The sequence below is a fragment of the Salmo trutta genome, chromosome 2, assembly GCF_901001165.1.
Source record: "Salmo trutta chromosome 2, fSalTru1.1, whole genome shotgun sequence".
NCBI lineage: Eukaryota > Metazoa > Chordata > Actinopteri > Salmoniformes > Salmonidae > Salmo > Salmo trutta.
Genome location: NC_042958.1, coordinates 393,084 through 406,617, shown reverse-complemented (window position 1 = coordinate 406,617; position 13,534 = coordinate 393,084).

Sequence of the window (13,534 nt, the reverse complement as noted above, 5' to 3'; positions counted from 1 at the left end):
TAGAAAGTGACACAATAAAATTACATAACAATAAAGAAGGTACAGGTGCCGAGTCAATGTGCGGGGGTCCAGGTTAGTTGAGGTAATTTGTACATGTAGGTAGGGGTAAAGTGACTATGCATAGATAATAAACAGCGAGTAGCAGCAGTGTAAAAAACAAAGAGTGGGGAGGTGTCAATGTAAATAATCCGGTGGCCATTTGATTAGTTGTTCAGCAGTCTTATAGCTTGGGGGTAGAAGCTGTTGAGAAGCCTTTTGGCCCTAGACTTGGCGCTTCGGTACCGCTTGACGTGCGGTAGCAGAGAGAACAGTCTACGACTTGGGTGACTGGAGTCTTTGACAATTTTTAGGGCCTTCCTCTGACACCGCCTAGTATATAGGTCCTGGATTTGAGGAAGCTTGGCCCCAGTGATGTATTGGGCCATACGCATCACCCTCTGTACTGCCTTACAGTCAGATGCCAAGAAGTTTCCATACCAGGCGGTGATATAACCAGTCAGGATGCACTTGATGGTGCAGCTGTATAACTTTTCGAGGATCTGGGAACCAATTCCAAATCTTTTCAGTCTCTTGATGGGGAAAAGGTGTTGTCGTGTCCTCTTCACAACTGTCTTGCTGTATTTGGACCATGATAGTTTGTTGGTGATGTGGACACCAAGGAACTTGAAACTCTCGACCCATTTCACTACATCCCTGTCGATGAGAATGGGTGGCGTGCTCGGTCCTCCTTTTCCTGTTGTCCACAATCATCTCCGTTGTCTTGCTCACATTGAGGGAGAGGTTGTTGTCCTAGCACCACACTGTCAGTTCTCTGACCTCCTCCCTATAGGCTGTCTCATCATTGTGGGTAATCAGGCACTGTTGTGTCATCAGCAAACTTAATGATGGTGTTGGAGTCATGCTTGGCCACACAGACGTGGGTGAACAGGGAGTACAGGAGAGGGGCTGAGCATGAAACCCTGAGGGGCCCCCGTGTTGAGGGTGGCCCGTCAGGAAGTCCAGGATCCAGTTGCAGAGGGAGGTGTCCCAGGGTCCTTAGCTTAGGGATGAGCTTTAAGGGCACTATGGGGTTGAACGCTGAGCTGTAGTCAATGAATAGCATTGTCACATAGGTGTTCCTTTTGTCCAGGTGTGTAAGGGTAGACCCCCCTGAAATGGACAAAAATGAATGGGAACATATTGGCACCGTACGAAACATATACACGATGTACAATACCACTAATTTGGATGTTGTTTCATTCAAAGCATATTGCAAATGTCATATGGCAAATGCCAAGTGTCACACAGCAAACATCCAATAGATGGCGAGCGTGCTTCACCGTAACTTTTTCTTATTGCAAATGTAACACAAGTCAAGACCCAAGAGTAAAAAATGGTAAATATGAAAACATTTTCAAAAATGTCACCCCCTAAAAAAGTGATTTCTGGACCGTTTTTCGAAATTATTTTGATTTCTTTTGTCAATTACACGTGTATAAGAACTGTATGAACATACTTTTGTCATATTTTATTGACTTTTTTTTTTACTTGACCATTTGCAATATGATTTCATAGGAAGTCAAAAGTTGAAGTCAAAGTCAGTAAACCATTGCCAAATGCCATAAGAAATGTCCAAATGCAATATGCAATTATTGAAAGTGCCAAATCAGGATGTTATGTCCATTTGCAATATGATATTATAGGAAGTCAAAAGTCAGTGAACCATGGCCAAATGCCATAAGAAATGTCCAAATGCAATATGAAAGTATTGAAAGTGCCAAATCAGGATGTTATGTCCATTTGCAATATGATATCATAGGAAGTCAAAAGTCAGTGAACCATGGCCAAATGCCATAAGAAATGTCCAAATGTAATATGAAAGTATTGAAAGTGCCAAATCAGATTGTTATGTCCATTTGCCATGAAGGATGTCGGTTTCCAAACCCAAAAGTCAGTGAACCATGTCCAAATGGCATTTATACTGCCCAAATGATATATAGCACTATGTTAAGCCACGAATCAACCTAGATGGTCTATTTGTCATGTATGACAAGGGAGAAGTGGGACTCTGTTGTTTTTTAACAATTTTTTGAAAAACTTCCCACCCGTGCCCTATTGGATGGGCACGGGTGGGGGGTGCTCCCTACCCAACCGTAGACCCCTTGCACCCCCCTAAAGGCATTATAAAACATTTTAAAAATGTGATCCTGGTAACCCATTCCAATCACCAGGCACACGGTTGTCCATTTGCAATATGTTTCAATGGGCATTTACCATCACGAATTTGACATACTCAAAAATACTGTAGAAATGCAAAATTGACTGGCCCGATGAAGTTGGGATGGCCGGGCAGTGATAGTGGTTCCTCTCCATCGCTCGTTGTGTGGATTTCATCATGTCCATTTGGTGATGTTTTTTCATTGTTGAATCTTATTGCAAATGGCCAAAGTCAGCCAGCAAGTCACCATCCATCAGTCAATTAGATATCATTCTGACACCAAACTGATACAGACTGACACCACACCCACTTTTTCCAACTCGTTTAGAAGCCAACTAATCACATATTTCAGAGCAGGCCCAAAATTCACAGCGCCTTCTGTTTAAACCATAATGAAACATAAAACACGTAGTTACATTCTAGCTGTGGGTCCAGTTCTGACATTGAGGCAACTCCGAATCCCAAGTTTCGGCTCGATAGGTCATTTGGAGCCCGAGCAGCGACCTTAATTGGTGCTGAAAATCCACATTATCTGGGCATTGCTACTGGGTCCTTGAATGAGCTATCGGACAGAAACATTGGGGTCCATCTCTATGGGCCGAGGCAGTTTCAATGCACCTAGTCTTGCAACTCTGGGACACATAACTCACCGTGCACTATCGATCTGAGCTCTAGAACAGGTTTCTAAAGTTTCAGAGCTCTATGTCTGACGGTTCTTTGATAGTTCAAACAAAGGAAACGATTGTGGGCTCTGTGTGTCTCTAAGCCCCATACTGTGTCACTCCATCCTGTGTGTGTGTGTGTGTGTGTGTGTGTGTGAGTTTTTCTTGGAAATCTGATGGGATAAATTACTGATTTACAGTTAATGAGGGTTGCCTAATAACACATTTGAAGTTTTGGAAAGATGTGACTTTTTAACCCTTGGAAACAGCCCCTATTACCTCAATTTAAGGCACTTACGGTTGACACAGGAAGCAAACTGTAACGATCGTCATATGAAATGGACCAAGGCGCAGCGGGGTGAGTGCTCATTTTTACTTTTTAATTAGAACACTGAAAACACAAAACATGAAAACACACGAACGCACAGTAATGCAGGCTACACACAGCAATGCAAAAACAACTTCCCACAAAGGGACAGGTGAAACAGGGCTACCTAAGTATGAATCTCAATAAGCAACAACGATGTACAGCTGTTCCTGATTGAGAGCCATACCAGGCCAAACAAAGAAATACACAACATAGAAAACCATAGAAATACAAAACAAGAACATTACCCAAAAACCCCGGAACACATAAATCAAACACCCCTCTTACATAAATACATATCCCATTAAACCCCGAACCACATAAAACAAATACCCCCCTGCCATGTCCTGACCAAACTACAATAACCAATAACCCCTTATACTGGTCAGGACGTGACACAAACACATATCCTCATTGGGGTAGGCTTTTACAGAATCCTGAGTTTTAAGTCTTTATGTTAAGAATTGACTGATTTACACAGGGTTGAATGCACTATTTCTCACAAACTACAGGTTGGGTATATCAAAACACTTTTAGGGTGAATTTAACCACTTCCGGTTGCTCCAGGAAGCTTAGAATCAACACAGGTAGACCTCATAGTGGCCTGATGAATTGTCATCGAAGACAGGTTCATAAGGCATTCATAACTCACATAGGCTTCAGGTTGAATTAAGGGGAGCAGGCAATGTATTCCTATTTGGGAGAGATGTCATTGTAAACTGTTTGATGTAAACACCTTCTTTTCATGGTTAATGCCACACAATCAAGGTTACGATAGTTAAATGGCTGGTTCTTTTTTTCCTGACACCATAGGCTCATGTACTTTGACGTGAAGTGGACAAATTAGCGCTCTATTTTCGTTTTTGACCTTTAATCCCAGAAAAATGGCCTCGGCGCCATCTAGTTTCTGGGCTAACAGCCCATTAGTCCAAACCTATGCTCACCAAGTTTCGTCTTCGAAGTCTTTTCCGTTTAGGAGAAATGGCCATGTCATAATTGGTGATATTTTGTACATTCCATTTGCCATCAAATTTACCGGGACAGCGGAAAAATGACCAAAATTAGAAAATGTTATAAAACGGAAACCGAATGTCCGAGAGACTTTGTTCGATGACTTCCCGGAAGATCTTGCCCCGGTGCACAGCCTGCCGCCATTGGCGAATTTTAGAAACATTCGTGGACGTCTAGTAAGTGACCGTACATTTGCAATATGGAGATTCTCATCAATCATACAGCAAATGCTGACAAGTGCCCTTCATGTATGTAAGGTACTGGTACTGCTGGTCAGGACTCAACAGGGTAGTAAGGTACTGCTGGTCAGGACTCAACAGGGTAGTAAGGTACTGCTGGTCAGGACTCAACAGGGTAGTAAGGTACTGCTGGTCAGGACTCAACAGGGTAGTAAGGTACTGCTGGTCAGGACTCAACAGGGTAGTAAGGTACTGCTGGTCAGGACTCAACAGGGGAGTAAGGTACTGCTGGTCAGGACTCAACAGGGTAGTAAGGTACTGCTGGTCAGGACTCAACAGGGTGGTAAGGTCCGTACTGCTGGTCAGGACTCAACAGGGTAGTAAGGTACTGCTGGTCAGGACTCAACAGGGTAGTAAGGTACTGCTGGTCAGGACTCAACAGGGTAGTAAGGTACTGCTGGTCAGGACTCAACAGGGGAGTAAGGTACTGCTGGTCAGGACTCAACAGGGTAGTAAGGTACTGCTGGTCAGGACTCAGACAGGGTAGTAGGGCACTGCTGGTCAGGACTCAACAGGGTAGTAAGGTACTGCTGGTCAGGACTCAACAGGGTAGTAGGGTACTGCTGGTCAGGACTCAACAGGGTAGTAAGGTACTGCTGGTCAGGAATCAACAGGGTAGTAAGGTCCATACTGCTGGTCAGGAATCAACAGGGTAGTAACTTCCTGGTACTGCTGGTCAAGAAGCTAATGACCGTGTACTCATTGCTCTATTGTCCTTCTAATCCAGTGGTCACCAACCAGGCGATCCCAATTATTTCAGCAGAAAAGCCAATGATAAATTCTTGCCCTCCTGTTCCTTCTCCAATTTGTCTTGCTGTGTTTCTGGTAGGTGCGCTTGATTTAGAAGCCCTGCGCGTGGTAGGCAATGTGTTTCCATTTTGAACCATTTAATTTGTCTGAAAGTGACAAATTCGGTGTACCCAGCGGACCATGAGAGCTAAATCAAGTGTGCCTACTGAGTTGGTCAAGCAGATAGCTCAAATCTCTGCTCCTGCAGCATCCACGGCCCAACAGCAAAGTTTGATTCTAGACTACATTTGATTTTATAACTTTTAATCTATGACCAGAGAGAGAATATCAAAGAATACAGCAAGTAGCTGCTGTTTTTATGACTGAGTTCATGTTTAAGTTTGTTATTTAGCACAAGGCAGAAATAATGTGGTGCGACTCGAGTTCGGCCATCAGGTGGAAGACGGTGTCCCCTCTCTCTGGTGAGTCTCACTGGAGGAAAAGGAGAGAGTAGGGACCTGTTGCTACTGAGACTGACTTTCAGATGCAGGTACCATCAGTCCAGTAAAATTTATACTCAGCTGTGATACAACAACTGAGCTATTTTGTTATCATAGCTCGAGATTTGAAGTATAATATGCTCTGATATGAAATATATTAGCAGGACAAGCAATCAAAGATCACATCAAAAACTTAAGCAAACCAGACGGCACCATAGTATTCTTTTAATTTTTTACATTTACGGATAGCCAGGGGCACAGTCCAACACTTAGACATAATTTACAAATAAAGCATTTGTGTTTAGTGAGTCCGCCAGATCAGAGGCAGTAGGGTTGACCAGGGATGTTCTCTTGATAGGTGTTCTCTTTCTGTCCTGCACAGCACTCATTATGTACTGAGTACTTTTGGGTGTTAGGGAAAATGTATGGAGTAAAAATTACATTTTTTTAATTTGAAAAACATAGCGACACATATTTGATTCTCAGATAGCTAAATAGCTAATGCTAATTTGAGGACTTTCCAGTTGGGACAAATATTTAATGAGAACTATCATGCTTCTCCTCATGTCACTAAAATGGTTTTAAAAAAGCAACAAGTCAAAGATATGTTGATTATCTAGTAGGAGTTATTTATGGTGGTGAGGAGATAAAAAGAGCAAAGATACTATGTTGACTATCTAGTAAGAGTTGTTTATGGTAGTATAGAGAGATGAACAAAGAATAGATTGTAACGGCTGTCGGAAGAGAGAGTAGACCATGGTGCAGCGGAGTTAGTGTTCATCTTGAAATTTAATTCGAACAAAGAGAACACTACAAAAATGAACAAAACACGACAGCAAAACAGTCCTGTTAGGAAACACTCTAAACAGAAACAATCCCCCACAAAACCCAAAGGAAAAACAGGCTCCTTTTGTGTGACTCCCAATCAGCAACAACGAACTACAGCTGTGCCTGATTGGGAGCCACACAAGGCCCAAAACAAAGAAATACAAAAACATAGAAAAATGAACATAGAACGCCCACCCAATGTAACACCCTGGCCTAACCAAAATAACGAACAAAAAAAACCTTTCTACAGTACCCCCCCCAAAGGTGCGGACTCCGGCCGCAAAACCTGACTCTGAAGGGGAGGGTCCGGGTGGGCCTTCCTACGGTGGCGGCTCGGGTGCGGGACGTGGACCCCGCTCCACCCTTGGATTTGGCTACTTAGGTGGCGCCCCTAGCTGCGCCGGAGGACTGGTGGGCGACCCTGGCTGCGCCCGGCTGGCGGGCAATTCTGTCTGCGCCCGGCTGGCGGGCGTCCCTGGCTGCGCCCAGCTGGCGGGCGACCCTGGCGGCTCCGGGCTGGCGGGCGGCCCCGGCGGCTCCGGGCTGGCGGGCGGCCCCGGCGGCTCCGGGCTGGCGGGCGGCTCCGGGCTGGCGGGCGGCCCCGGCGGCTCCGGGCTGGCGGGCGGCTCTGGCGGCTCTGGCCCAGGATTCACCAGCCTGGGGGGACATGAAGGAGGCCTGGCCCTGGGCGCAGACACAGGACTCACCAGGCTGGGGAGACATGAAGGAGGCCTGGCCCTGGGCGCAGGCACAGGACTCACTAGGCTGGCGGGCGGCTCTGGCGGCTCCGGACAGGCGGGCGGCTCTGGCGGCTCCGGACTGGCGGGCGGCTCCGGACTGGCGGGCGGCTCCGGACTGGCAGGCGGCTCTGGCGGCTCTGGACTGGCGGGCGGCTCTGGCCCAGGACTCACCAGGCTGGGGAGACATGAAGGAGGCCTGGCTCTGGGCGCAAGCACTGGACTCACCAGGCTGGGGAGACCCACAGGAGGCCTGGTCCTGGGAGGAGGCACAGGATAGACCAGGCTGGAGAGACCCACAGGAGGCCTGGTCCTGGGAGGAGGCACAGGATAAACCAGGCTGGAGCGACCCACAGGAGGCCTGGTCCGAGGAGGAGGCACAGGATAAACCGGGCTGTGGGGCAGCACTGGAGTTCTGGTGCGTAGGCTCTTTACCCACACTCCAGGCTGAATGCCCACTTTTGCCCAGCACGGGTGGAGCGCAGGCATTGGGCAAACTGAGCCCTCCCAGCGCCCTGGAGACACAGTGCGCAGAGCCGGCGCAGGATAGCCTGGACCGAAACGACGCACTGGAGACCAGACACGCTGAGCTGGCACAATCCGTCCTGGCTCGATGCCTGCTCTCGCATGGCACTTGCGGGGGGCTGGCATGTAGCGCTACGGGATATCAACGTGTACTGGGGACACCGTGCGCTTTACCGCATAACACGGTGCCTGACCAGTACTGTGCTGCCTCCTGTAAGCACGGGGAGGTGGCCCAGAATTAAATCCTGGCTCTGCCACACTCCCCGTGTGCCCCCCACCAAATATTTTTTGGGGCTGCCTCTCGTGCCTGTTGCGCTCCCTCGCTTCGTACCAGCGCCTCTCAGCTATCGCCGCCTCGATCTCCCACTGCGGGCGGCGATACTCCCCAGCCTGAGCCCACGGTCCACCTCCGTCGAGCAATTCCTCACATTAATACAATCATGTCACTCAAACCATTCACAAAGTTGATGTATTCTATTTATCTTCAAAGGCCTATAAAATCTGTATAAAACCTGTATAAAGTCTGGACAGTTTCTTTTACCAGAGCCATCACCTCTCCTGTGTTCCCACCATATTAGGTCTGCTATCACCTCTCCTGTGTTCCCACCATATTAGGTCTACTATCTCCTCTCCTGTGTTCCCACCATATTAGGTCTACTATCACCTCTCCTGTGTTCCCACCATATTAGGTCTACTATCACCTCTCCTGTGTTCCCACCATATTAGGTCTACTATGTCATGACGTTGGCCTGTGGGTAAGGTTTATGACCCCCCCATAAATACCTTTCTCCCTTCCCCACTCTGACCCTACTGAAGGACTTGAATAGCCTGTGTTAAATATAGAGAGTCTGGGAACATCAAACAAATGGGGAAAAGGAACCATATTTTGGTAATAAAACCAGTTGGAAATATGCTTGGGAACGTAATGAGTATGTATGTCAGTTCGGTTGTCATCTGAGACATTATGACTGATGACAGGACAACATAAACTGTACCTGAGAAAGTATACACCCTCTAGTTATCAGAGTAACATGGAATTGTTATGCAATTGAAATGTTTGATATTGAAATTGTTTGTTAGGAGATTAAATGTAATTTTAGCTTCCAAATGAGAGACTTGGGTTTTCATAAGGAAAGTGCCCTGCTTGATCAGTGGCCCACCCCTGTGAAGAGGAGGGGTTATAAACGATGAAACACATCCTTCCCCCTCTCCACTATATAAGCCTTTGACGAAAAGATAACCAGGTTGTTCCAGTACGTGAGGTCTGCAGCCTCTACGTTAGAAGGACACACATGTCAAGTACAGAACTAAGCCAACCTCGGCGTGAGCTTTGGTGGCGAATGGTATGAACTTTGAGCTTATTCACTACAGAAGTGATACTTCCTAGCCGTTGAGTTAGCAGCGGCCGCTGTAGACGTGGGCTAGGAAAGGACGGACGACGGATCCAGTCTAACAAACAAACGAAGATACCACCACGTATCCAATTTACCACCAGAGACATTCTTCCGAGGACAGGAAGATCTGTTGGCCAACCCGGCCAGCATCTACGACCAATCTACCGAAGCGCAGCTCAGAGTAAATATTTATTGCATTTTCCTTTTCCAAATGGGCGGTAATTTAGAATGCATAAGATACTGTATTTACGATAGCATAGCTGCTGTTTGTTTCTTCCTAAGTCTTCCCACTCTTTCATTCAAGCCCAACCCCCTTTCCTTTGTGTAACCAGCCGTCATATCTGTTCCGTCCACCGGGACGTTTCTGTATGACATCATTTGTATTCTGTGTGATTAGTTTAGGTATTTAGTAAATAAATAATTAAACCCAATTTTGTATTGCTGATTCAACTTGTTAGCCAGGGTTCGTGAAGATAGCCAAGAATTTACAACTTTCATTATGAGACTGAAAATAAGATAAGGGTTAATATTGACTGCTATCGATGTAAAATATTACTAAGTATTTTAAGAGTTTATTCGGAAGATAACGGCTCTATTAACGTTCTTCCGTGGTGCCCCGACTTTCTAATTAATTACATTTACATGATTAGCTTAATCAGGTAATATTAATTACAGAGAAAGAATTGTATAGGTTAGCATGTCATATCACTTAATCCGGCATAGCCAAAGACACGACAACTATCACCTCTCCTGTGTTCCCACCATATTAGGTCTGCTATCACCTCTCCTGTGTTCCCACCATATTAGGTCTATCACCTCTCCTGTGTTCCCACCATATTAGGTCTGCTATCACCTCTCCTGTGTTCCCACCATATTAGGTCTACTATCACCTCTCCTGTGTTCCCACCATATTAGGTCTACTATCACCTCTCCTGTGTTCCCACCATATTAGGTCTACTATCACCTCTCCTGTGTTCCCACCATATTAGGTCTACTATCACCTCTCCTGTGTTCCCACCATATTAGGTCTACTATCACCTCTCCTGTGTTCCCACCATATTAGGTCTGCTATCACCTCTCCTGTGTTCCCACCATATTAGGTCTACTATCACCTCTCCTGTGTTCCCACCATATTAGGTCTACTATCACCTCTCCTGTGTGTGTGTGCGTGCGTGCGTGCACGTGCGTGTGTGTGTGTGCGTGTGTGTGTGTCTGCGTGTGTCTGCGTGTGTGTGTGTGTGTGCACTCTCCACCCCATGCCAAGTTACTCTAGAGAAAGAGAAATTGGAATGAATTCAGTGCTACAATTATACATGGCTAATAAATTAACACTGCAGATTATATTACAGTGAGGAAATGGAATCACTTCGGTGTTTGTTAAAATGCTTTATGTTATTACAAGCTCACTAATTCGATGCTGGCATTCAGCATTCCAGCCTCCCTGCATGCTTTATCTCTCTCTACCTCTCCCTCTCTTGCTGTCTCTCTCTCTGTCTGTCTCTCTGTCTGTCTCTCTCTCTCTCTCTCTCTCTCTCTCTCTCTCTCTCTCTCTCTCTCTCTCTCTCTCTCTCTCTCTCTCTCTCTCTCTCTCTCTCTCTCTCTCTCTCTCAAACTGTCTGTGTTGCTGGAGGTTTTCCATGCATCTAATGGTTTGCTAATTGAGTAATTAATTCACGAACAGGAAATTAGAGAAGGGGCAGAAAATGAAAAATAAACCAGTAAAGCTTTGAGTGTTACCAGCGGGCTAGCTTAGCGTTCTGCTCTGACATTAGAGATTGTAGAGTTAACTTCCTGCCTGGAGGCAGTGCTGTAACAGCACCGCTCCAGTCTGCCCAGTAACGTACACACTCTAAGCAGCTACATTATCACACACACGAACGAACACACACTCACACACGCAGACACACGCAGACACACACACACGGACAAACACGGACACAGCGAAAAACAGCAAAACAAACTTACACATCAACATTGCATGATGCAGAATTGTACCCGACCCAAATGGCACAACGTTATACACTGGGTTATGGATTAGTAACATTAAGATCATAACATGGTGTCAGAAGAGCTGTAGTCAGACTAAACACAGTCAGTAGTTAGTAGGGAGAGGTGTAGTCAGACTAAACACAGTCAGTAGTTAGTAGGGAGAGGTGTAGTCAGACTAAACACAGTCAGTAGTTAGTAGGGAGAGGTGTAGTCAGACTAAACACAGTCAGTAGTTAGTAGGGAGAGGTGTAGTCAGACTAAACACAGTCAGTAGTTAGTAGGGAGAGGTGTAGTCAGACTAAACACAGTCAGTAGTTAGTTGGGAGAGGTGTAGTCAGATTAAACACAGTCAGCAGTTAGTAGGGAGAGGTGTAGTCAGACTAAACACAGTCAGTAGTTAGTAGGGAGAGGTGTAGTCAGACTAAACACAGTCAGTAGTTAGTAGGGAGGGGTGTAGTTAGACTAAACACAGTCAGTAGTTAGTAGGGAGAGGTGTAGTCAGACTAAACACAGTCAGTAGTTAGTAGGGAGGAGTGTAGTCAGACTAAACACAGTCAGCAGTTAGTAGGGAGGGGTGTAGTCAGACTAAACACAGTCAGTAGTTAGTAGGGAGAGGTGTAGTCAGACTAAACACAGTCAGTAGTTAGCAGGGAGAGGTGTAGTCAGACTAAACACAGTCAGTAGTTAGTAGGGAGAGGTGTAGTCAGACTAAACACAGTCAGTAGTTAGTAGGGAGAGGTGTAGTCAGACTAAACACAGTCAGTAGTTAGTAGGGAGAGGTGTAGTCAGACGTCATTAAACACAGTCAGTAGTTAGTAGGGAGAGGTGTAGTCAGACATCATTAATCACAGTCAGTAGTTAGTAGGGAGAGGTGTAGTCAGACTAAACACAGTCAATAGTTAGTTAGGGAGAGGTGTAGTCAGACTAAACACAGTCAGTAGTTAGTAGGGACAGGTGTAGTCAGACCAAACACAGTCAGTAGTTAGTAGGGAGAGGTGTAGTCAGAGTAAACACAGTCAGTAGTTAGTAGGGAGAGGTGTAGTCAGACTAAACACAGTCAGTGGTTAGTAGGGAAAGGTGTAGTCAGACTAAACACAGTCAGTAGTTAGTAGGGAGAGGTGTAGTCAGACTAAACACAGTCAGTAGTTAGTAGGGAGAGGTGTAGTCAGAGTAAACCCAGGCAGTATGTTTTTATTGATAGCTGGTTTATGAACTCAACCAGTTCATTTATGACTGGTGTTGGAGCAAAACACTCCTTGAGGTTTTGAAGAACCCTGACGTGGACTATTCAAATCAAAATGTTTTAGTGAAATGCTTACTTACGAGCCTGTTGCCAACACTGCAGAGTTAAAAAGGAAGATAAGTATTTGCTAAATAAAAAAGGAAATAACACAAAATAAATAATAACATGGCTATTTACAGGAAGTACTAGTACTGAGGTATGAGGTAATAACATGGATATATACAGGAAGTACTAGTACTGAGGTATGAGGTAATAACATGGATATATACAGGAAGTACCAGTACTGAGGTACGAGGTAATAACATGGATATATACAGGAAGTACTAGTACTGAGGTATGAGGTAATAACATGGATATATACAGGAAGTACTAGTACTGAGGTATGAGGTAATAACATGGCTATTTCGCAGGACATACCAGTACTGAGGTGCGAGGTAATAACATGGCTATTTCGCAGGACGTACCAGTACTGAGGTATGATGTATTAACATGCCTATATACAGGAAGTACCAGTACTGAGGTATGAGGAAATAACATGGCTATATACAGAAAGTTCCAGTTCAGAGGTATTTGGTAATAATATGGCTATATACAGGAAGTACCAGTACTGAGGTATGAGGTAATAACATGGCTATTTCGCAGGACGTACCAGTACTGAGGTATGAGGTAATAACATGGCTATATACAGGAAGTACCAGTACTGAGGTATGAGGAAATAACATGGCTATATACAGAAAGTTCCAGTTCAGAGGTATTTGGTAATAATATGGCTATATACAGGAAGTACCAGTACTGAGGTATGAGGTAATAACATGGCTATTTCGCAGGACGTACCAGTACTGAGGTATGAGGTAATAACATGGCTATATACAGGAAGTACCAGTACTGAGGTATGAGGAAATAACATGGCTATATACAGAAAGTTCCAGTTCAGAGGTATTTGGTAATAATATGGCTATATACAGGAAGTACCAGTACTGAGGTATGAGGTAATAACATGGCTATATACAGGAAGTACCAGTACTGAGGTATGAGGTAATAACATGGCTATATACAGAAAGTACCAGTACTGAGTCAATGTGTAGGGGTACCAGGTATTTGAGGTAGTTGAGG